General features: G+C 33.7%; 1 long non-coding RNA gene across 1 annotated transcript; it reads right to left on the bottom strand.

Moving 5' to 3' along the window:
* Positions 1-11828: 11828 nt before the first annotated feature.
* LOC145970999 (uncharacterized) lies at positions 11829-22346 on the bottom strand. The gene is made up of 4 exons (XR_014438720.1): positions 21984-22346; positions 21640-21685; positions 12037-12127; positions 11829-11966 (listed from the first exon to the last, which is right to left on the bottom strand). It is a non-coding gene; the product is annotated as an uncharacterized LOC145970999 (long non-coding RNA).
* Positions 22347-23169: the final 823 nt, after the last annotated feature.

The raw sequence follows: 23169 nt of genomic DNA, 5'->3' as shown, positions 1-23169 counted from the left end.
ACAAAATTGTTAATTTGTAAACGATATTTAAAAATTAAAATATGCTGTCTTTTTGTGGTACAAATGAAATAGAAAATGGTATAAATGGATACAAATAACTCTCTATCGAACAATACATTACGAGATTAAAATATCAAAATTAAGCTCTGATCATTTTTTAATTCTTTGAGATATAAGCTCCAAAAACTGGAAACTTCTCGTAAATAAAAATAAAACGAAAGTACGATGCAAACAGCTACAAATGAGGTATAAACAAATTATATCATACATTTTTTATTTTTATGAATTCAAATGTCAAGTTTACATTGGATATAATTAAACGACAGTGTTTTGTCGATTTCAGGATAGTTCATTAGTAATTGTTCATTTAGAGAACAATTTATATTAATGAAATTTAGGAAAAAATTAATATTACTACTCATAAACTTTTGCATTACGGCCGATTTTAATTTATTATATGAAAATTTAATTTATTTTAATTGCAATATTTCGCAAGTTAATCAATCTTGGAATTAATTAAATTTATTGACTTAAACGTGCGTGGCAAAAGCGCTGTTCGATGCCGCTGACTAGGCTCCAGCCCCTTACTCACCCATGGGGGGCCACTCCTTCTCGATGGGGTCGCTTTAAAATGGAGCCGTCGCGATACCCCACCGAGTATCCTTCCCTCGCCACCGAATCCCGACCTGGGAATACGTCTCAGCGGCTCCGGTGGCAGGCCCGATGGGTTAGTCAAGAGAGAGGTGACCTCTCTTCCCCTATTACCCATCGAGCTTCCTCCATCCTGCCTCGGAATACTTCCGAGCGACCTGGTGCAACCCAGGCCGGCAGTCCGGGGAGGCCCGGTCGTCCGGATATCTCCGGACATCATTTTAAATAATTTTAAAATTATTAAATATATATCAAGTCCCTACTAAAATACCTAATCATGACTATATATCATCCCTTATGAGGACCTAATATATATATAATTTTATAAGAACCTGATTATAATACCCTATATGGATCTTATAAGGAAACAGCGTTACATGTTTACTCGGGTACTGATAAGGTAATAATGTTAGGTCCTGACAACGAAATCAGGCAAATGTTATATGGTCCTTATTAGGACCTTATCTTAATTTCCAGTCGGGTTGTTCTAATTTTATTTTTGGTTGTGTTTTGGAATTTAATATATTTCTTAATTTTAAAATTATTCTGTGCCAAGTTAATTTCTCCTTTATTAATGTATTGTTATCATATAGTTTATATCTAAAAGTATATGATTGTCACAATCACAGATTTTTATCACCCATAAATTACTCGATAAGAATTAATAAAAAATTTAATAACTTACGTAATTTATAATTTTTTATAATTTCTAATATAATTTTTTCATTTATTATAGCGGTATCTATTTGACAATTTATATGTATATATAAATGTTCCTCCTTTCTCTTAATAATATTATTTATATAGAAACTTAATCCTCTTACATTAGAAATATATTTGTAAGAATCCGAAAGCAAATAAAATAACAATAATAATAATAGTATAATAAAATAATCAAGAAATACGGTAGTGTCTCGCACCAAGTTTGCGTGCAATGCATCGGGTATCTTCATTGTTAGTTGCGAGATTACAGAAAATTATTAAAATAAGATTATCGAAAGACGAATATTTTACAAAATATCACATATTTTGTTAAAATGTGTCAGAATGAAGCATAAAATATCCTCGTAAGCCATTCAATTTTTGGCTGCTCTACTCTAAGAATTTTTTATAGCAAGTATTACGAGAAATCGATCTATGTGTAAAAAAATTATCCATTTTAAAAAAGTAATGATAATTTCAAAATTTCAAAAATTCTCCACCTGGAATAAAACCCTGCTTACCACAAGACGTTGGCTGCGGTCAAAGAGACGCTGAGGATGCTTTGAAGCGTTTGATTGACCAATCAGGTTAAAGAAATCTTTATTCAAGCTTTCCTTGAAAGCCTATAACTTTTTAAAAATATACAGTATAATATGATTTACTACAAGTCTCTTCTTGCTGTCGGTTCTATCTTGATAAATAGCATAAGTTATAACTTGATTTTCCATTTTGAACGATTAAATATCACATTCGTTATTGAGTTCGCCACAATATTTTCCGAAGATTTAATTATTTTCGATTAATCATATAATCGTAAACTTTCTCTATTCACATCCTTGCATCTGCGTGCAATACATAAAATTGATTTTCTTCTAATTCATTAAACTACATATTAACTATATATTATAATTACATTATAATTCATTTAACTATATATTCATTTGATTTCTCTATTAATTTTTAATAATTATATAGAGAAATATTTTTTATATGTATATATAAAATTTTCATATACAATATCCAATTTTTTTATCGCATTATTTATGTTTTTCCAATTTGAACTTGATCATTTTTGGTAAACGAGTCGCGCGTTGATAATCGATTTTCGAGGAATACGATTATATCTACGAAATTCCTTTGTTTCTTCCTATACGTCCTATGAATATTTCCGTGCTATGCGTATATCTGATTTCATACTCAATCATCGAACCGTCGACGTCTCGCAACACGCGCGTTCCATGGCATCCTCCGCAAACCACGACCACACCTGTACGGTTACCAGGGACGGAAGACTTCCGGTCCCTCCGAGCGAAATGAGTCGACGTCGTCGTTAAACGCACGCGGATCCATTCACTTGTGTGGCGCAAGAAGTTCATTCAAAGTCGACTCGTACGCTGCCAGCCGCCCACGTTTCGCTCTACGCATAGATCGGCGCACATGCGCGATGTATCTTTTTTGCGGATTATATTTACATACTGGACTCGCTATCGGCGACGATACTGCGAAGTGGAGAGGGCATACCTTTGCTCTCTTCTATAGTGTCGCCCCTACGCGAAATAGCGCCGCTCGTTTGGATGTTAATGTAATAGAGCCGGTATTGAATCATGCGCAAATGTAAGCTCGGTGTTTCTTGGAATCGCGTAATGTATTTGTAATACGTTTCGGTGTGATCAATGGAATTAAGATTGCTAGACATGCAACCAAGTAACGAGGCAGCCCCGACATTTAAAGCCTCGACGAGGCTTGCCGGCAAACGCGAGCAGCAGCCGCAACGAAACCACCACGCCCACGGCTAGAAATTTGATCGATACCGTGCGGGCACCTATTATCCACGATGATAATTAGTCTTGCAATGCCGATTGTGCAAACGACATCGACGGGCGCGATTTGTGAGATTCCCGCTCGGAATGCACCGCGTTGAGAAAATCACTTCAGCAGGTGTGTAGCCCACGGATATAACAATGGAGATAGGCGAGATTAAAGAGAGCAAAATTGCGAATAAAGGATTGGAGAAAAATACCTTTTGCTTGAAAAAGATTTTGTGATTTTATTACTTTGCTGTTAATTAATTCAATAAATATATAAAGCATCGTGCTCCTACACGATACATCCAACCTGTTATTACATAGGATTGTATCGTCATTATGCTCGCAATTAATGGAAATATTAATCACTCTCGCATGTTTCGTGATCAAAATAATCATAGAATAAATACCACTTTCCCTTCCGTCGATTCATCTAAATTTTCCAACTCAATCGAGTGCAAAATGAAACTCTGAAAATGATTTTTCTGCAATCTCTCAGGGGATCAGCATTAAAAACCAAATATTTGTATTCATTATAATAGATACAATAACAGATAATAATCCAGATAATAACACAATAAAGGAAAGTATTTTCCATAATGTTAATGAAAATAATGTAAGCGACAATGCAAAAGTATTAGAGTCTAACAGAGTAATAGATATTGATAACGATACCAACAAATAACGATTGTATCTCATTTGATGAGACAGTAAAGAAAAACATCCGAGGTGTAAACGCTAGTAAACGAAAATAATCAAATGCCTGTATCTACATTATCAGATGGAATAGAAAATATTAATTCTTAAAATACTAGTATTCGCAAATCACGGTGAAGATATTTAATTGTACTGTTTTTTAACAGATGAGTCTTATAAAGTGCACATATACATCCACACACATTAATATATATAATTATTTAATATATAATTAATATATATAATATTATAATTTTTGCAATGTTCAAAGCTATATTTTTGTTTTATTATTGCATTATTATTTTTGCGATTTTTTATAAACAAAAAGCTGCCGTTTTGTTTTTTTCGCTCGAAATTTCAAAAATGAGATGCTTGAAAATTTAAAAGGTCATGGAAGAAAATCGGCATTAAAAACTAAATATTTGTGCAATAAATATCTGTCACGTCTTTCTAATATGACAGATATTTAAAAATATATATTATTTTTATATTATATATGTGAGATACAAAAAGAGAGCACTTTATAAAATAAATTTTACGTAGGCATCGTCAAGATAATGAGATACCGAGACATTTATTATCGCTTTAGACAGCACCCTTTGTAACAGACTCCGATATAAAACACTTTGTTATTATATTTTTTCATTATATTATCTTTTGTTATATACTTTCGCGCTGAAGATGACCCAAAAATAGGGTCGAAACGTTCGCTATCCTCTCTTTGTATGCTTTAATATCAATATTTATTTGATTGTAATATAAATAAATGTGTTATAACATCGACACTAGACTCGTATTGCCATTATAACTGTTTTGTTATAAAATAAACTTAATAATATATATTTATTATGTTTCTAAATTATTCCCCCAAATTTTAAAATATAACATGAGCAAGCTTTTATGTAACAATATTAATTTATATATATATATATATATAACAAAATCAAATAAAGAAAATCAGAAAAATTGAGAGAGAATGTTACATATATATTGTCAGTAAAACAAACGATGGAGGGATCTCCTTGAGTGTATAATTAGTAAAACTCATCTCGATAGCTCCCAGAATGGCTGCAGTTACAAATATATAGTTATATATATATCACTGCTAAAATATTGTTGAAATATATATCACTGATAAATATATCACTGCTAACATATTGTTGAAATATATATCACTGATAAATATATCACTGCTAAAATATTGTTGAAAATGGTTCATAATTATCGTGCGTAAAGTAAGATACGAATATTTTAGTTTTGATTATACACAAATTTTGATTTAGCTATTACTCAATAAACTAGCACAGAAAAGCCAATATCGTTTACCAATGTGTGAGGGAATCATCCTGGAATCACAAAGATGTTCTGTCTAAGAGCACAGCAAATAAACTGCGAGCACTGCTCGTTAATCACGAACTTGACAAGTATATCATCTTCCTTCATTAATGAAACATATGCAGGATGAACGGAGGTTTTTGGGAATGCGATAGTAAAAATCAAAATACGGATTTACGAATTTTATGTTGTTTGTATAATTTTATATTTATTTATATCCGCCGTTTATAGCATAAGGAAAGTATTGTTACATGATAAGACAATGCGGAATGCGATAGGTCGATATAATTGTATGAGCAATAAAGATCTGACGGCTGTCATAACAGCGGACGAGAATAAAGCACGAAATTCGCACTCGATGCCGGAAACGCGAAGTTCGCTTGCGGCGAACATAAGCATGCTTGAATTACGCGAGGAGCGGAATATCCTCACGGCATAAATTTAATCGTATGATATAAATATATCACTGCTAAAATATTGTTGAAAATGGTTCATAATTATCGTGCGAGAGAAAGAGAGTTAAGAGATAATTCCAATAATTAAAGATATGGTACTCACGAGGCAAGAGTAGAATAAAGATAAAACTTGAGTCGTAAAAGTCCAAGTGGTTTATGAAGTGTTTTTTTCTAATTCATCTAGCCAATTTCCTTGCGGTAGAAAATTGAGACATAAACATTAAAAAGCAAAATTATAGGGCGTTAAATCATGTGATAAACATTCGTGTTAGTTAAATTAAATCCTTCCAGGTGATATTAAAGGAATTTTTTTTTCAATACACTTTTCAATACACTTTTGACTGCAACAGTCAATTATTAATCACTAATTATTGTCAATTATTATGAAAATATTTAACATTATAACATCTTTCAATATCATAATATAATTTTTCTAATATAATATAAGAAACATTTAATCTAAAATACTTATATAATTTTCAGGTTTTGGAAATTCTTTTATTTAAATATCTGAATATCGATGCGTGAATTTTAGCAATACTTTTAATTCGTTGGAAGATAGTAATCATGGGTAGATTACATCTCTTATAAATATGATATAGTGTACGTTTGAATATTGTTAAATATTTATTGGCAATCTAAAGAACGTCAAATCTTTAAATGTTTAAATACTAATGACATGACTAATGATCGAATAATATTAAACGCGTATACGCAGAAAGAAATACGATGATGGAATCTCGAGAAAGGAAATGGAATGTCTCGATCGATAGATCATTGGCTAGTTAAAAACAAGTTCAACGGTACGCGTTTAATCTAGAATCTAAACCGAACAGCAGGAACAGGTCGATTTTTTGTCGCGTCGAACGTGGGTGGATGTATTATGATGTCCGTGAACTCGAATTTATCACCTCGCGGCGGGAAAGGGCGCGATCGAATTGTAGATTGTTAGGAATTTTCGGGGCGATTATTTATGACTAATGCTAATGGCCGCGCGATGCTTTTTCTAATAGCACGCTCCGACTTAATGTCACGATTACGACATGTATGTAATCATGAGATCTTTGCTTTTTGCCCCTGCAGCAAGTCCGGTTACCTTTAATCTGCTTTGAAGTTAATAGTATATGTTTGTTCATTTCCAATCTCTACTATGGTCAACGATATTGGCTTAAAGATATTTCTCATTACACTGGTTTCAGAGAAATTTTCATCGTACGTAAAGTTTGCTTTTCACTTTTCTTCAGTCGTGTCAAAAACCGCAAGATCTTGGATTAAAAATGAATTGTTTGTTTTAATTATCGAGTCTCGCGCGAGAATTTCTAACATCAAAATGGCAGGCACATTTGTGAGATAATTATAAATCAGATCAGTCGGCGTATCTCTTGCTTCAGATTTAATCGAGCGTCTTTATTGGTCGCCGTGAAATCCCGCGGATCGGACAAGATTTCCTCGTATCTTGGGACAGGTTCCGCTTGGCGTGTGACAAGCCGGGCTAATTTATCGCGGCGGTATAATTATCTTGATGCCTACCGGTTGTGGTGAGGTTGGTCGACCAATCGAGGATCACCGTCACGACTTTCGCTCCTCCCAGACGTCGAGCAATGCGTGACACGTCATTCGCTCGTAAATCGCTTACCGAGTATCCCGTCAATGGTGATTTATCGATGGATGATCGAGAAAACGAGGAAACCGATTCCGATTAGTTCAAATCTCAGATTTAAAACTCGAGATAGGGAAATTCTGATTAAAAATTAATTAATCGTTTTAATTTCATTTATAGAACGTCAAAATTTGTAGAACGGGGTCCCAGGCCGGTTCTTAGGGTCATATGTATGCAGTATACATGAACACGGCCCCACGGTACTATTTCCGAAAGAGCCTCTTCTACTATCTGCGTATTCGTTTCCTTGATCAAATTATAAAATTATATTAAATATTACAACCTTTATTATCATATATTTTTATTATTAACTATGACCACATGTAAATCCTAGCATCATGTTTATTTTTATCAAATTTGCAATTTATTTCACATGATTATCTTATTATTCATTTTTTACAAAATTATTTGCTTTAATTTATTTGACGCGTATAAATACTTTCTATTTATCGCGTATATTCTAGTATCCATACACATATCCGTATATTTTTAGAAAGCTCGCTTTAAGATGATAATAATCTCTGTTTCTACTACTATCATTGCTATTATCATTCTCGTCATGGCCTGTAACTCGAGAGATACTTTCGTTCTCAAAGGATCCGTGCGACCGCGTTATTGCAAAGGCAACCACAGTGGAGAGAGTGCTTATCAAGTCATTAGGGCACTATTATGTTCCGGGCAACGTTTGTTTAACCTGATTCCGAGATTTACTTTTGTTGCGCACTAGATAGGAAGTGAAATAATCGTCGAAGTTATTGATCAATTTCGGCTCTCGCGAAGAAAACGGCGGATTCCATTCAAGCGTATCAAAAGATCTCTGATATCACTACATATCTCTTTCATGATTTCCCACATGATAATTAAAGAATCATAGATTAATTAACGATTGCTTAGGCATTGAAAAAAATAAACACTCGCTCGTATCAGGATATCGCTGTGATGATTTTAATAGAGGGATCAGAAATAAATCTAGAATATCAGATACATGTTACGTTGCGACTGATGGCCACAGACGCAGCAAAGGGTCCACCGACTGGCCACGCGAACAGCATCTTTGAAAAAGAAGAAAAAAAAAGAAAAATAATATAACTTTATCTGAATATTTATCGTAACGATCTTTGCTCGACTCGACATATTTCAATAAAATATTTCAGGATAGTAAAACATATATATCTCGTGCCTCGATCTCTTAGACTTCGTCTCGCACAAATGAAATAGAACAATCTAACGAAAACTGATGTCGCATTCGCAAACTTCGCGCGTGTCGCGACTTATCATTATTTTATTTGTCTTTTACTTTTATATGAATCGTCCTATTTATACTTTGTGCACTATAATCACAAAGTTTGCAACATGCACTTTGTATTTCCAATTTAAAATAGTTCCAAGTCCATATATTCTGCCATGATATCCATTATGTATTAGAGATATCAATCAGTTTTTATATATTTCGTATATCTTGAATTTTTATTTCGTATTTAGTCTTGAGTTAGTAGTACAGTGAGATGCACAAAGTATAAATACGACTCATATAAGAGTAAATAACACATTTGAGAAATCATTTACTGAACCATTATACGAACATCGAGAGTATTCAATCAAATATGCATAATATTTACACAATTTGATAAAACATTGAATTTACATTTTAATTTAATGGAAAATTTCTTTGAAAGATATAATAAAACAGTATGTAAATACTGTCTATATAAAATATCTATTAAGGGATGTGAAGTTAGAATTCCGAGAGTTCTGATAATTCTGATTAGAGTTCCAGCATCCTTTTAAAGAATTTTAGAGTTCCTTATTAAAAATTAAGAGAGTTCCGGCGATTAATATCATTATAATAATCCCTAAAAACTTACCTTTTAAAAAAAAAGTAAAAAAAGGGCGTCCAATTCATGCACTAATTGTATTTAATTGAGAACATTGTTATTTTATACAAAATAGTTGTTTTAATTTTCAAAAATATTTAAAAAATTAAAAACTGAAAATGTATAACAATTAAAATATTCCTATTTAACTTGTACAAGTTTTCTACTTCTATTTATCTTGTACAAATTTTTATCCTTAGTTGGTTCAATTTTTTTATATTTTATTTTTCTAGACAATACAACAATTCATGCATCAACGGCACGACCAATATTTTTCAATGCTTGTATTTCAATCCTCAGAATAACATATCAAAAAAGTAAAAGAAACACTGATAAGGTCGCGGATAATAGTCGCTGATTCGGACATTATTTACGGAAGCGTAACGCATGAATGTGCTCATGAACTAACGGTCTGATTATTGTAAACGTTAACAAGGTCCACGCAACTTTAAAATTCGCGTCGGTCAACGTAAGATTCCGAATTCCGTCACTCGCCTCGCCTTTTAAACATGAATGTAAATATTGCAAACGGTTAACGTCTAACAATTCGTCGTTCTTAATTATTAACGAGATGAATTGATCACGGAATGCTTCCTATTCGCTAAATTTGCCTGAAAATTTGGGAAGATTCATTCATGGTAGCTAAACGGTCGAGCGCGGCAAAAAATGATTTCGCTGGCTTACGGGCTATATTGAGCCCGAATGTACAAAATATTTGTTGTAAATATATGCTATAAATATCTAAATATTATCCATGATATACACATTATTCTTATTGTATTCAAAATATAATAGATTTAAAAGTAAAGAAGTAAATTGCCCCTCCCCCTCCTGCCCCACCGTTTATCACTGTTTCTTTTACTTTTTGTTTTTTTACTTTTTTGGTATTACATTCTGAGGAATTAAAGCCTGATCAAGTTCTGCTTTATACTTTTCGAACATATGTTTTATGAAGCTGACTCAGGGCTTGACGTTCGTTGCGGCTTCAAATTGCTCAACTGTTTTGCCATAACGTCAGACGTTGCCAGATATGTCATTTCGCAGTTAGGGAATCGGTCCTCGGTAAAGGATCGTTGGGTAGCCATGATTTCCTTGAAAGCGGTGGCAAGAATTTTCGCGTGAAAATATTCACATCGAGAAAATCTATTGATATTGACCTGAATATACAAACTATTTGTAATAATTATATGCTATAAATATCTGAATTTTATCCATGATGCGCATTCTTCTTATTGTATTCAAGATATAATTGATTTAAAAGTAAAGAAGTAAATTTAAAATTGCCCCCCCCTCCTGCCCCACCGTTTATCACTGTTTATTTTACTCTATTGGTATTACATCCTGAGGAATTAAAGCCTGATCAAGTTCTGCTTTATGGTTTTTGATCATGTGTTTTATGAAATAATACCATTACTATGTGGTGGAAATTTATAGTAATTTATACATTTCCTGCCTTTATGGCACATATTTACTACAAATAGTTTGTATATTTGGATCAATATAACTTATTGTTAAGTCATTACATCAAAATGTGACAATACATTTTTGAGCGAAGCGTGGCACAGTAGACACTAGTCTACAAAGCCAAAGGTCCCGGGTTCGATTCCCGGTAGAACCGAAAAATTGTATACGCTCGCTCCTCTCTCGGAAGGCAATGGCAAACCACCGAGAAATCTTGCCAAAAGCATCTCTCTAATGTAGTCGTTCGGAATCGGCATTAAACTGTAGGTCCTGTAAATATACATGTGATAAACTGGTATATAAAAGAGAGATCACCATGTTCGAAATCGAACATAGAACGAAGAAGAAGAATACATTTCCTGCACACTATTATTTTAATCGCACTTGCTACTTGCTCAAAAACAAAATCTTGATTGTTGCGTTGTATCAAATCGCCAAGTGGTATCCAGTTAACTTTTTTATGTCTATCTTTTAAATGTTCTTTCATTTCTCTCGTGCCATATATTACAGGAGATACTTTATCGTGACAATATTTGCATGCTACTTTCGAATATCTTTCAGTAAAGCTTTCTGTTATATAATAGTGCTCATCTATATTCATAATATTCTGAATATTATGTTTCTCTCCTAGATGGTCCAGCCGATAATTTCTTATTTCCTTCGCGCCCGAAACGTTATTAAGAGTATCTGAGATATACTAAAAAAGATAGAAACTTCTAAAAAAATTTTTGCGAGACGTATAAAAAAATTTTTATATTTATTTAAAATTAAAAATCATATGTTTAGAATTCCGTATGATAAGAAACTGTGCGTTGCAATATCAGGGATCGTACTCTTTCCCCTATTTCCCCTATAACTTACATGACCAATGCACGAAATTTGTTTTAAAATTTGTTTAACTGATCAAAAACATGGCAGTGTTACATGAGCGCCTTGTAAAGGAGCGGCTAAGCGCTGAAGCGCAGTTTATACCTATACATATAAAAAATAAAATTTTAATCATTTTATATCACATTATTTGTTCATGTTGCTAATTTGAAGAAGTATTCTTATTTTTATCCTAAAATTAAAAAAAAACAAAACAAAAAATAAAGTAATATATAACAAAATAGAATAGGAATAGATGGTAGGTATAAGTGCAAATAATTAATCTGTAATTACCAGTTTTTTATCATTTAAATTTTTTTCGTTTCGATTTTTTTTTAATTTTTTTGGTCCTTATTTTCTTTGTTTTTTTTTCTTTATTTTGATGTCTCTTGAACATAAAATGGCGGTCCAAGTTATACTTGTAGCGTGTGGTATATGCACAAAGATCACAGGAAAATGTCTGAAATAAAAAATTTAATCAAATTGTATTCAATCCATAGAAAAATAAAATTTAAATATCTTATACTTACTTTCCAATTTTTTGGTTTATCATTTTCTCCACTTTTTTTATATTGTCTTTTGTCATTGTTTGTTTGGCTGTCATTTGGTTCGTCCTGCTCCCTGGACATATAAAAATGTTCATCTTTACTTTATTTAATAAGTTATAAAAAAGTTAAAAATCTATATCTATAAATCTCTTAAACTACAAATTTTATAAGTTAAATATAATTATTACGTTTATTTTAAACATAATTATTGCGTTACTTTTTAATTGTAATTATTGCGTTAATTTTTAAGTATAAATATTGTTTATTTTTTAAAAATATTGTTTAAATAACTTATTGTTCAATAACGTTTTGAGACTGCTCTAAACAAGACTTATAATGTTCGCCTTTAAATTTATTATGATATTAGATTATTATGATAAGTTATGTTAAAATGTTACAAAAAAGAGTCTATAAATCTATAAATCTTATATAAATTTCATCAATTACAATTCCCCTTTTTTCTTAAAAAATTATCCCTTTTTTGATCATGATTTTCCTCTTTTTTTCCTATAATAAAAAAATAAGAAGTACGATCTCTGCAATATAATTAATAGTATAAATGCTATGCAAAGCGTCGCGCGATCATCGTATTCCGCTAATTAGCGCTGCGCATGATCGAGTAATCGAAGCTATCGGTATCGTTCATCTATCCCGAACAATTTCCGTGATTCATCTCCCATATGCTTCCATCTGACATTGAAAAGAGATGTATGTAAAGAAAACAACGGTACCCGCATTCGTCGTAATTAATCCACTAATTTACGACACGCGCTCGGCTTGTACACCAAGAGTGCTCATATTTATATACCCGGGTGGAGATATATCGCGCCGACCGAGACGCCTTACGACGATAACCTTGCGATTTGCGTAATAACTATCGCCGCGCGATCAGCATCCGGCAATGCAATCTTTTGTTGCAACCGGGTCCGCAAAAACCGCTCAGTGTGTGGTATCTGGTCCTCGACTTTACGTTCCTTTTTCTTTTCTCTCTCTTTTTTTTTTGTTATACACCGAGAATGCGCGGTGTATACACCACCACCGCATATAGCAGCTATTATTCCAGCCCGTTTGAGCGACATGCGGACAATGAGGAGTACAGGCCACCCGCGGCTTAAGTGTTCCCCATTGAAAGTGCGAATTCTACTACAGTGCTTCTCTCTTGCCCCGGCTAACAGATCTCATAGACGTAACAATTATATCGCGTGCTGACGGCTGTCACGCGGTACTCTCTTCCCGCATTTATTTGTATCTATGATCTTAAAAGTAGATAAATACACGCACCTATATATATGAACCAAAAATATGATTCTAATTCGTGAAAAGGAAAATATAGTATTTATTATGATAATTACATTCTTTTAATTATTAATTTTTTTCTTATAATTATTTTTCTTATATTTTTAATTATTAATTTTTTAATTAATAATTAAAAATATAATAAAAATAATTATAAAAAGAAAATAATTTTTCTCTATTATTAATTTTTCTCTAGATTCATAACTTTCTTTGTACGTTAATCGAACGATGCATTTGCGGCAAAATAAAATCGTAAGTTTAATTTTGATTTAAGATAAATATCACAAGTTCTTGCATTAAATAAATTACCATTCACAGACGTGGGATTGTTTACAAAATTTCTTCACGTCTGAGACTCCGCTATTAAACTTAACGCCAAATCACCGTTAGCTAAGTCTTGTTTAAATTGCGACCATATGTTCTGCGGAATTATTAATTAACAGAGAGTCGCGACTGAGCGTTCCTCGCATCGATAATAATTTCTTGATCGCATCTCAGGTCGCGACTTGCTAACGGACGCAACGTCTCATCACGATTATACGCTCGCATACATTCTCATGCGTCTGTGAGATGATAGCGCATTAATGTTGGTATCCCGCGGAGCGAAATGGGTCCATTCAGGTGTCTTTTGGTCCTATCAAGAACAGTAAGAGCTTTTCGAGACTCAAAGGCCACTGTGTTCTCGCATGTTATTTGCATCAGGATGCATAAGCGGTGCATAATCAGATCATTCGAGAAAATAAATACGATCACTGTCCATGCAAGGTTCTCTCGATTAGCAAACGACGATGTCACGATCGAGATTCTCGAATATTATCAAACATTTGAACAAAGAGATACCCTTGCTGATTTTGTTAATGAATAAAAGTATTATTTTCAGCATTTGATATATTGAAATTATTTAAAATGTATTTATCGCTAGAAAATAGTGCACCGCTATTATTCTAAATGCATTTACAGACTTAAGATATTAACATTGAATATTATTTGAAAAAAAAAAAAAAAATGGAATTAATTTGGCTATTTTAGTAGGCATTATGTTAAATATTTTATAATGCTCTGTAATTAAATATTAATACATATGTGACATTATTTGGTATTTAATATTAATATTTGATATTTTAATATTTCAGTTATTAATAGAGAGATTTTTTAAAGTGCTTCTTTTTTTTAAACCATTGAAATAAAAGAAAACAAATATTTTTTTTAATTTTTTTAAAATACTATCAGTTGGAATTCCCTATTCGAGTTTCCGTACTTTGTTTACTCTTGGTATACGGTAACTACGCCGTCTCTCGTAATTGCCTGTTAAATCGCTCTCGGACTTCAGTCGGCGATCGGCGGCAGATTGCGGCGGTTTCCGCAAAAGCCGCGTCGGCGGAATCACGATGAGAGACCGGTACGTCGTAATTATGACAGGTTAATGTCGCCGATGCAATTCGAGAAGGTCAGCCTCGCGGCAAATTGAACCGCCTACGCGATATTAGCCAGGAGACCGCACTCCGTAGCTAAATCTCCACGGCTGCACATTGCGAATTCGTATACATACATGCATGCCGCGTGCACGCGTGTTATTCCATTAGCGTGATCCGTCGCGTTAGAGAAAAGGGAGGGGGAGGAGGGATCCGAAGTCTCCAGGTATACGCATCGCGCACTGTTGTACTGCGTTATTTATGTGACGTTCCATTACAAGCTCTTAATTGTTTGACTAATGCGCACGTTAAGTCACGCCGTAAAATCTGCTTCGAAAGTTTCTCTGCACTCAACTATCGCGAATCTTCTCGCGATGCAATTCTATTAGAATTGAAAGTCACTTCAAATTTGGTTTCCAAGAAAAAAATCGTTTAAAATTCAGGCTTATTTGATTTTAAAAGTCAGATGTTCTACTTTTCTGATTCATATCTATTCATTTTTACAAAGAGCATTATATTATTTTATACCTTTTCGAGATTTAAATTCAAGATAACTCGTATATTGTAAATGACGTAAATGGTTAAACGAAGATTCACTCAATTTCCAATATCACCTATGAATATAAATGCATTTGATAATTGAAAAATAAAAAAAAATAATAAGGAATTACAATTAAAGTTGAAATATTTTTACGATTGTCTCTTAGAGACGGTATTTTAAACAATTTATGGAAGAAGAAAATTATATAGAATAAAGAAAACTCAAAAAGCAGAATTTAAAAAATTGTTAACAAATTATTACAAATTTAATTATACATTTCGAAGTCTAAGATTCTTCCCATATTTATATTGTTATATTTTCCATATTTATATGTTACTAATGGGTAAAATTAATTGTTATTTTTTTTATTTATGATACAAAATTGACAGCTATTGAACACAATTTATACTTTGGTAAAATTGCATATTAGCGACGACCTCATTAATTTCGATGACCTTGTCGCTCGTTTATTACAAAGTTAAGAAACAAGAATATTGCTGAAATCTTTAAAGAGTCATCAACAAATAGCGAAGAAATAGATACAAGAAGAGATAGAAGATAAAGAATATTTCAGAATAATCTTGCAAAGAACAAATAATCTGTTAAACAATCTGTTAAACTTCAAGAGATAGCTAATCTTTAAATTTTTAAAACCACAATTCATCTTACAAATTCGTATGGCTATGATATTCTTTGATCAGGTGATGTGAATTGTAACGAGAGATAAAATGGTATATGACTTTGTTAATAATAAAAGCGATTATTTAGCAGTAGGACACACAAGTATTGCATTGCAGCTAGAAAAATACAAGTCTTATGAGAGAAAAATATAAAAAAATTTGCTTATAGCAAGGAAAGGCCTCGCATGTTTGCACTTATAAAAGAGGAGGAAATGCATTACAGGAGGGTGATATTAGAAAACCTTAAATTACATGATTTTACATAATGTGTTTGCATAAAATCTATACAAAGCTTGTGTGTTATGTTAACCAATTTTCACCTTCGTAGTTTTACGCGCGCGGCAACCGTGAAAGTAGCAAAGATTCCATCTTCGTAGAGGTGCGAAGATTTTATGGCGATATCCAGCATCCAATTATCTGCCCGCTCGTTATCTCGACCTGATCGTTATCGTGGAGCGCGACCCAGAAAACGAAAAAGAGAGAGAGAGAGGTAGTATAGAGGAGAGTAACCGAGTTCGAAAGGGATTCGAAGCTACGAGGATACCCCGCGGCGCCAAATCATTGGCGATTCTTGGTTGAAACAATGGCGGTCCGCTTTCGCACCTGCCTTCGAGCTATGCGCGCGATGGAAGCCCGATTAAATATTGATTTTAGCTGCGCAGGGGAGACAAAGGGAGAAAAACGACCGGGGCGAAAACTGCCGAGGGCACCTGTCAATTTCGCATCGCTCTTAAGTCTCCCGGACGCATTTATATGGAAACCAATAAAATTTAGGCCATAAGGCTTCGATTATTAAAGAACCACGCGGAACTTTTGTCCGGCAGCATTTGTTAATTTTTTAAAATTACATGTTGCGTAAAATATAAAATTACTACACATTTTCCCTTCAACATCTTTTTACTTCTGTGTGTTTCTAAAAATTATAAGTTTTCGATAATATATAACCTAAATATTTAAATTCTCTATTGATACATCGAATAATAAAGCGTGGGTGTGTCATTTTCGTAACCACACTTTCCCTGATCTCGCTCTCCCTGTCTTTCACGCGTGGTTAATACATCATTGAATATATTGATGGAATACGCACTTGTCGATAGGCTGTTAGAGGTTTGAATTAAATTGTAAAGTCTTTTGGATACAGTAGGCAGCGAATGTAATTGAAACGGGAATCCTTTCTTCAGACTGGAATAAAAAATAAGAAACAGTCCATCAAAAATGAAAAGATTATCTTATCTGCGTGTAGGTGATTAATTTTCAAAATCATTGAATAGAACTCGTTTAACTTTTTTTCTTTGAGAGAGCGTTTGTTTATATATATTCTCTTTAAAAATGAAAAGATTATCTAATCTGCGTGTAGGTGATTAATTTTCAAAATCATTGAATAGAACTCGTTTAACTTTTTTTCTTTGAGGCCCTCGCCGGATTTCAACGCAAGTCGGGCGGGGTACGCACCCATAACAGGTTGCAGACTCCCCCCACGCCGTCCCCTGGGGATCCGAACTCCCTGAGGAGGTAAGTTTTCTTTCTTATTAATGTTCATTTCCATTAAGTTTTCATTGGTTTATTTTCGGAGTGGCCTTCTCCTAGGCCAAGTTTCTCTCGAGTAGGTCATCTCGGCGGTAACAAGAAGGGCGCGGGGCCGCCCAGCCCCTGGAGATTTCTTGTGTCTTCATTAATTGTTTTTGATGTTTATTTTATTTTATTTTGTGGGTTTCTCCTTCCCAATTTAACTATTGTATACTTATATCCTATTATCTAGATTAACTTTAATCCTTATTTATTTACGGTAATAATTTTTATCTATCATTTATTATTAGCAACAACTAGGACGATTTGCACTGGCTTACATTTAAACTGATATTTATTCTATTCTAAATTAATTTTAATAATACTAATTATAGATTCATAAGATTAAAGATCAATATATACACTTTAATAATTTCCAATGAAACAATTGAAAGAGCGTTTGTTTATATATATTCTCTTTAAAAGATGAGATTTATGAGAAATATTAAATATTATAAAATTTAATTAAAGGAAAAATTTAAAGAAAAAAAATTAATTTTGCGTTTTTTGGAACGTATATTATATACGATCAAGTGTCTTACAAATTTTATAACGCCTTTTATTAAATATACTGTTAATATTATTCTAAATAATTTTTCAAGTAGTCTTAACAAATTATTTTGAAATATATAAAACATAAATTCATTTCGGTGTATTAGAAATATAGCAAACATTTCTAAAAACATTATTAGGATAAAGAAAAATGTTGATCCAAGAATTTTGCAAATTTTTTTCAATAATATATACTTGTTTATAGATCTTATCCGCTGTAAAAGAAAATTCATAATATTTTGTTTCTCATCGTTTGTGCATTGAAATTTAGCGTTTTCTTTTTTTAATAAAACGTAATCAATGCTCTTTTCATCTAAGTTTAGAATCCAACGTCATACCCCCAAATATTTGACCTTATTTACATATGGTATCATTCCTGAGTTGATATCAATTCATTTAAAATGTGAATTATATAATGTGAAATTTTATCTGGATTTGTATCACCTGGTACATACATAAATAATTTTGAATGAAATTACAGTGTAGAATATTTTAGATGATCTAATTCCGATTTCTCGGATAAAAAGAATGCAGGTATAGTACAACAACATACGAAACATTTTACTACATGGTAGTTTCCGCCTATATAGTAAAATCCAACTTTTGCAAGTTTTTCCGGTCTTATCTAATCTTTATACGGCCACTTTATGAAGCTTTGTAAACGGTCAAATTCGAATCGATAATCAATAGTTATTACTTTTCAATCAATGTACGAGGTAAATGGATAGTGAATGGCTCCTGTGACAAACGTTATTTGGAATTGGCACATATATTTGTGTGTAAAAGAATATTTTTTTTTTATTAAACGTAACTGCTTTTGTGTCTATATTATATCATTTTTAATTTGAGTTTTTATTGGTATCTTACACTATGGTTTATTGGTCTTATATATGGTCCTTTTTTTTCTAATAAAAATTCATTTTCGATACTCTTTCCTTGTAAATATCTGGCCCTAGGTTGTTTCCTGAGTTGTTGCAAGATCACATCAATCTTCCACTCTTCTTGATGCGATTATATTTTCTACATTATTCGTTTTTTGACAGTTTTTACAAATTCTTTTTTGTCCATATCCTTCTTCTCCAACTGGAGTAGAACATGAATCAATTGCATGCGTATTTTTTTAGCACATATAACATTCCGAGCCGCCGGCAAACATATATTTGCAAGGCGGTAAGGAATCGATCTTGCGTCACTGATCGTAGGAGACACAGATCGGTCCGTATGCTTCTTCAGAGATGCTCCCTCCAATTGTCGAATCGATTTTATTTTTAGGCGTTTCTCGAGCAACGTCCTCGTCGCGATCGACGTCTCGTCGTCGTCGAAGATCTTGTACCGCTCTTGTACTCGAACGCCTCCGACATGGTGCAAGTGATATTTCGATAATCAGGAGCGAGCACGTCTTCTACGCGCAATTGGAGGCGCACACGTATCGTTCAGTGTAGCATAGGAGGTCGTTAACGTATTGAAGAGATCTCTTCTCGTCTTGATCAAGTGGCGGTCGGCTCCCCTGTATCCGCGGCAAAGTGCGTACGCCACCGTCAAACCTCAGTCGCACAGTCACACCATTTTGGCACCTCTGTGAAGTTGGCCCCTCATTCTTCAAATTTGAAAAAAATTATTAGAGTTCTGGGTGCCCCCCATAGAGTTCTAGAGTTCCCAATCCATTTTAGAAAGAGTTCCGTCATTTAAAATAAAGAAAACACCGCAGAATTGTACGCCTGAACGTACGTGACGACGTTGTCCGTAGGTATCGAAGTGTCTGCTAAAGTATCCGTATTTGTATCGGAAGCCGGCGCGATATTTGTTCGTTTTCCCAGATATATTTATTCCTCCGCGAAAGACGGATAGTAGGGATTCCTCGTCGCGACCGTCTAATTTTATCAGAGAGGCGGATTCTCCCTCGTCGTCTTCAAACAGCAGCGTGTCCGGGCGGTGAACTATTTTTTTTGCTTGTAAAGAAATTAAAATTATGTAGTATATATTCTTTGTTATTTACTTTAAATATATATTTTATTATTTATAATTACTATATTACAAACTTTTATTATCTGTAGTTTCCATAATACCAATGACTTCTACGTGGTCACCTTTATTAATATCTTGTGCAAAATAATCTTCATTCGTAAAATTCAGAATATGTACCTCGAGTTTATATGTTCCATCTGTTATTGAGCCACATCCAATAACTTGGACGACGACCACGTGGGAATGGTCGACGTCGCAGACGTTGTCGAGGAACGCTTTGGCCAGCGGCTTCTCCAGGCGCAATCCGTGCCGGCATACGTAGAGGCGTAAGCAAATTATTGAAGGAGAATTCATACTATAAACGATTCTCCTTTATAGGTTGTTTTAGTAGTCTAATAGTTTAATAGTTTAATAGTTTAATAGTTTAATAGTTTAATAGTTGTTATAGGTCTAATAGTTTAGTAGTTTAATAGTTGTTATAGGTAGTTGCCATATTTTTATTACAAATCGTACATATTGCACATTCTGGCTAAGATAATGGCAGCGTCATATGCCACGGTACGGACACGACCCTAATCGCTATTTTCTTTTGCATATCTCTTAGAATCTTCTGGGCCTCTCTCGAAGAGGAGATTTTTTCCGCCCATATCGGGGATCCGTACATGACGATTGAGGTAACTACATTCGCGTACAGCCTTCTTTTAGATTCATCAGGTCCTCTCAGATTAGGCATAATTTTACAGAGTGCGCCATTTACCTTGTTTACCTTTTCCTGGATATATTTAATGTGACGGAGAAAATTTAATTCATTATCCAACATAATACCGAGGTATTTCATAACTTTTTCGGATCGGATGTACTTATCTTCTATCTCAATGATGAGCTCTGTTTCAGGATCTTTTTTGTTTTTAAACACAACGATTTCCGTCTTCTCCGCTGCTACCTTGAGGTTTAGCGTTTTAATTTTTCTAATCGTCATAGCCGCCTGTATTTCGGCTCAAGGCTTGCATACGCGTCCAGCGGCGGCACGATTTGTATCCCCACCACTTTCGCACACTAAGGCATGAGGTCTCATCCGTGTACGCTCGACGTTCGGCCACTTTCGGTTATCTTCGATTTACAGAGGATAAGACGGTTTAAGACGGATAGATTAGCTTCTGTCCCCTTCTCTCCTGAGAGGTCTATTGTATCTTACCTATCTCTCTGAATACAATAGCTATGTGATCCTCGAAATCTCGAGCTGGCGAGTTGGCGATGCAAGTTGCATCGTTGCAAGTATCGCAGCGATACTTATTATCAAACATAATATTTTCCTATTGATTTTTTTTTTTTATAAAAGTTTATATGTTGTTTAAAAAAGAGAATATAACATATACAAAAACAAATTTTACATATTCTTATCTAAATTTTTATCTAACATATTTTTATCTCAATTTTTCCACTCTTGGCCAATATGTGCGCTTTTTATTAAAAAAAATTTCTTTAAAAAAATAATTGTAACAAAATAATATTTAAATTTATTTTAATAGAATTGTATTTTGTTATTATTATTTTGTATTAATGTATGACGTACATCTTGTTGCTCAACGGAAATCGCGAGAAGGTGGTGGTCTCTTCCGCTAAAAAGGAAATGTAAAAAATTTAATAAATGAATAATAATAAATATAAAATTAAAATAAAATAATAAAATAATGATAAATAATAAATAAAAATAAAAAATAAAATTATAATAAAATAATAAAATATAGTCAATTTTCTAATTGATAAAAGGTCAAAATATTATTTACACACATTTCCTTACATATATATATATATATGCAATTTGCACTATGTACACTTCGTAAATTAAAATAATTTCATATACATAGCGTCATGGTGTCCGTTATGCCATGATACCACTGTTAGAAATAATACTACCTCTCTGCGAGGAGAAGCCCGGTTCGTATTCGGAAATTTACGCCGTTTTTGGAGATAGAGCGTCGTCTTGGTGTTTTTGACGACGGTGGCAAGCGATACAGGATCAACTCGCCGATTCGGCGCATCTCAAGGACTCGATCGTCGTGCACAGCACCATGACCGAATCGATGTCGCCCGCATTTTAACGTATCGCAACCGGACGCGTAGTCGATCGCCGTGGGATTCAAGAGATCCACGATCGCTCGAGCGTCGATCACATTTCTCGCCTTTTCTCGCTCGTATTTTCGTCCAGTAGTTAAAAGTGCTTATGTGGGTATTCACCGAGGAGTCCAATAGCCCCACGAATTGTGAAGCCAGGCTCAAGCTGTCGGATGCATCTGAAACGAACGGTAGAATCAGGCAATTCTAAACGGGTTCCAGAAAGTTTAAACTTTTCTTTGAAAGTCGTAACTAACTGAGCCGGATTGCCATGACCGTTGAAGATGCAATCACCCACTAATTGGGGGCACTTTCCAGCAATGGTGGAGAGAAAGGCGCGAAAAGCTCGCTGATCATAAGCGAGATCACCAGGACCATAACGGTCTGGGATAATGTGATTTGGATTGATAAGTCGATTACCATTCCAAATAGCACCCGGAAGGGGATTATTCGCGATAAAATACTCTCGGACACCAACTTCAGTTTCGCTCACTCTCGCTCTCTTCGTAATTGTTGGTATTTCTATATTTGTGTATCGGTTTTCGTGGGTTGAATAAGTGAAATCAGTTTGTCATTTTTGGTTCTTTCTCCACTTCCCGCAACGGCTTCGCCGACCAGGTGTACCTTTACCATAAATATAACGAAGTGTAATAGGTCTCCTTAGCCTACACTTATTTAATCTAATGTTCGATAGATTGAATGATTTATAGCAACCTGATGTTAATTGTTTATTTTGTACTAATTAATTTAGTCTATATAGGTTAATGACATATTAACATAGTAATTATAATTAGTATTTATTTGTATTTAAACATGATATTATTGGCAACATAAAATTATTATTTGCTGCAATTGATTTGACTTATAGTTGTTATAGAAATAGTGGTTTGGTCTGGCAGGATCCTTGCGGCTTACAGCCCGGTAACTCTTTACGTCGTAGTTAATGGTCCTTATGAGGTGATCCTTTTGAGCTCCAGAACGTAAGGAG

The sequence above is a fragment of the Camponotus vicinus genome, unplaced genomic scaffold (genome assembly GCF_025532165.1).
Source record: "Camponotus vicinus isolate PSW18456_S1 unplaced genomic scaffold, iyCamVici1.0 SCAF_4, whole genome shotgun sequence".
NCBI lineage: Eukaryota > Metazoa > Arthropoda > Insecta > Hymenoptera > Formicidae > Camponotus > Camponotus vicinus.
This window is presented reverse-complemented; position numbering and strand designations above follow the sequence as displayed.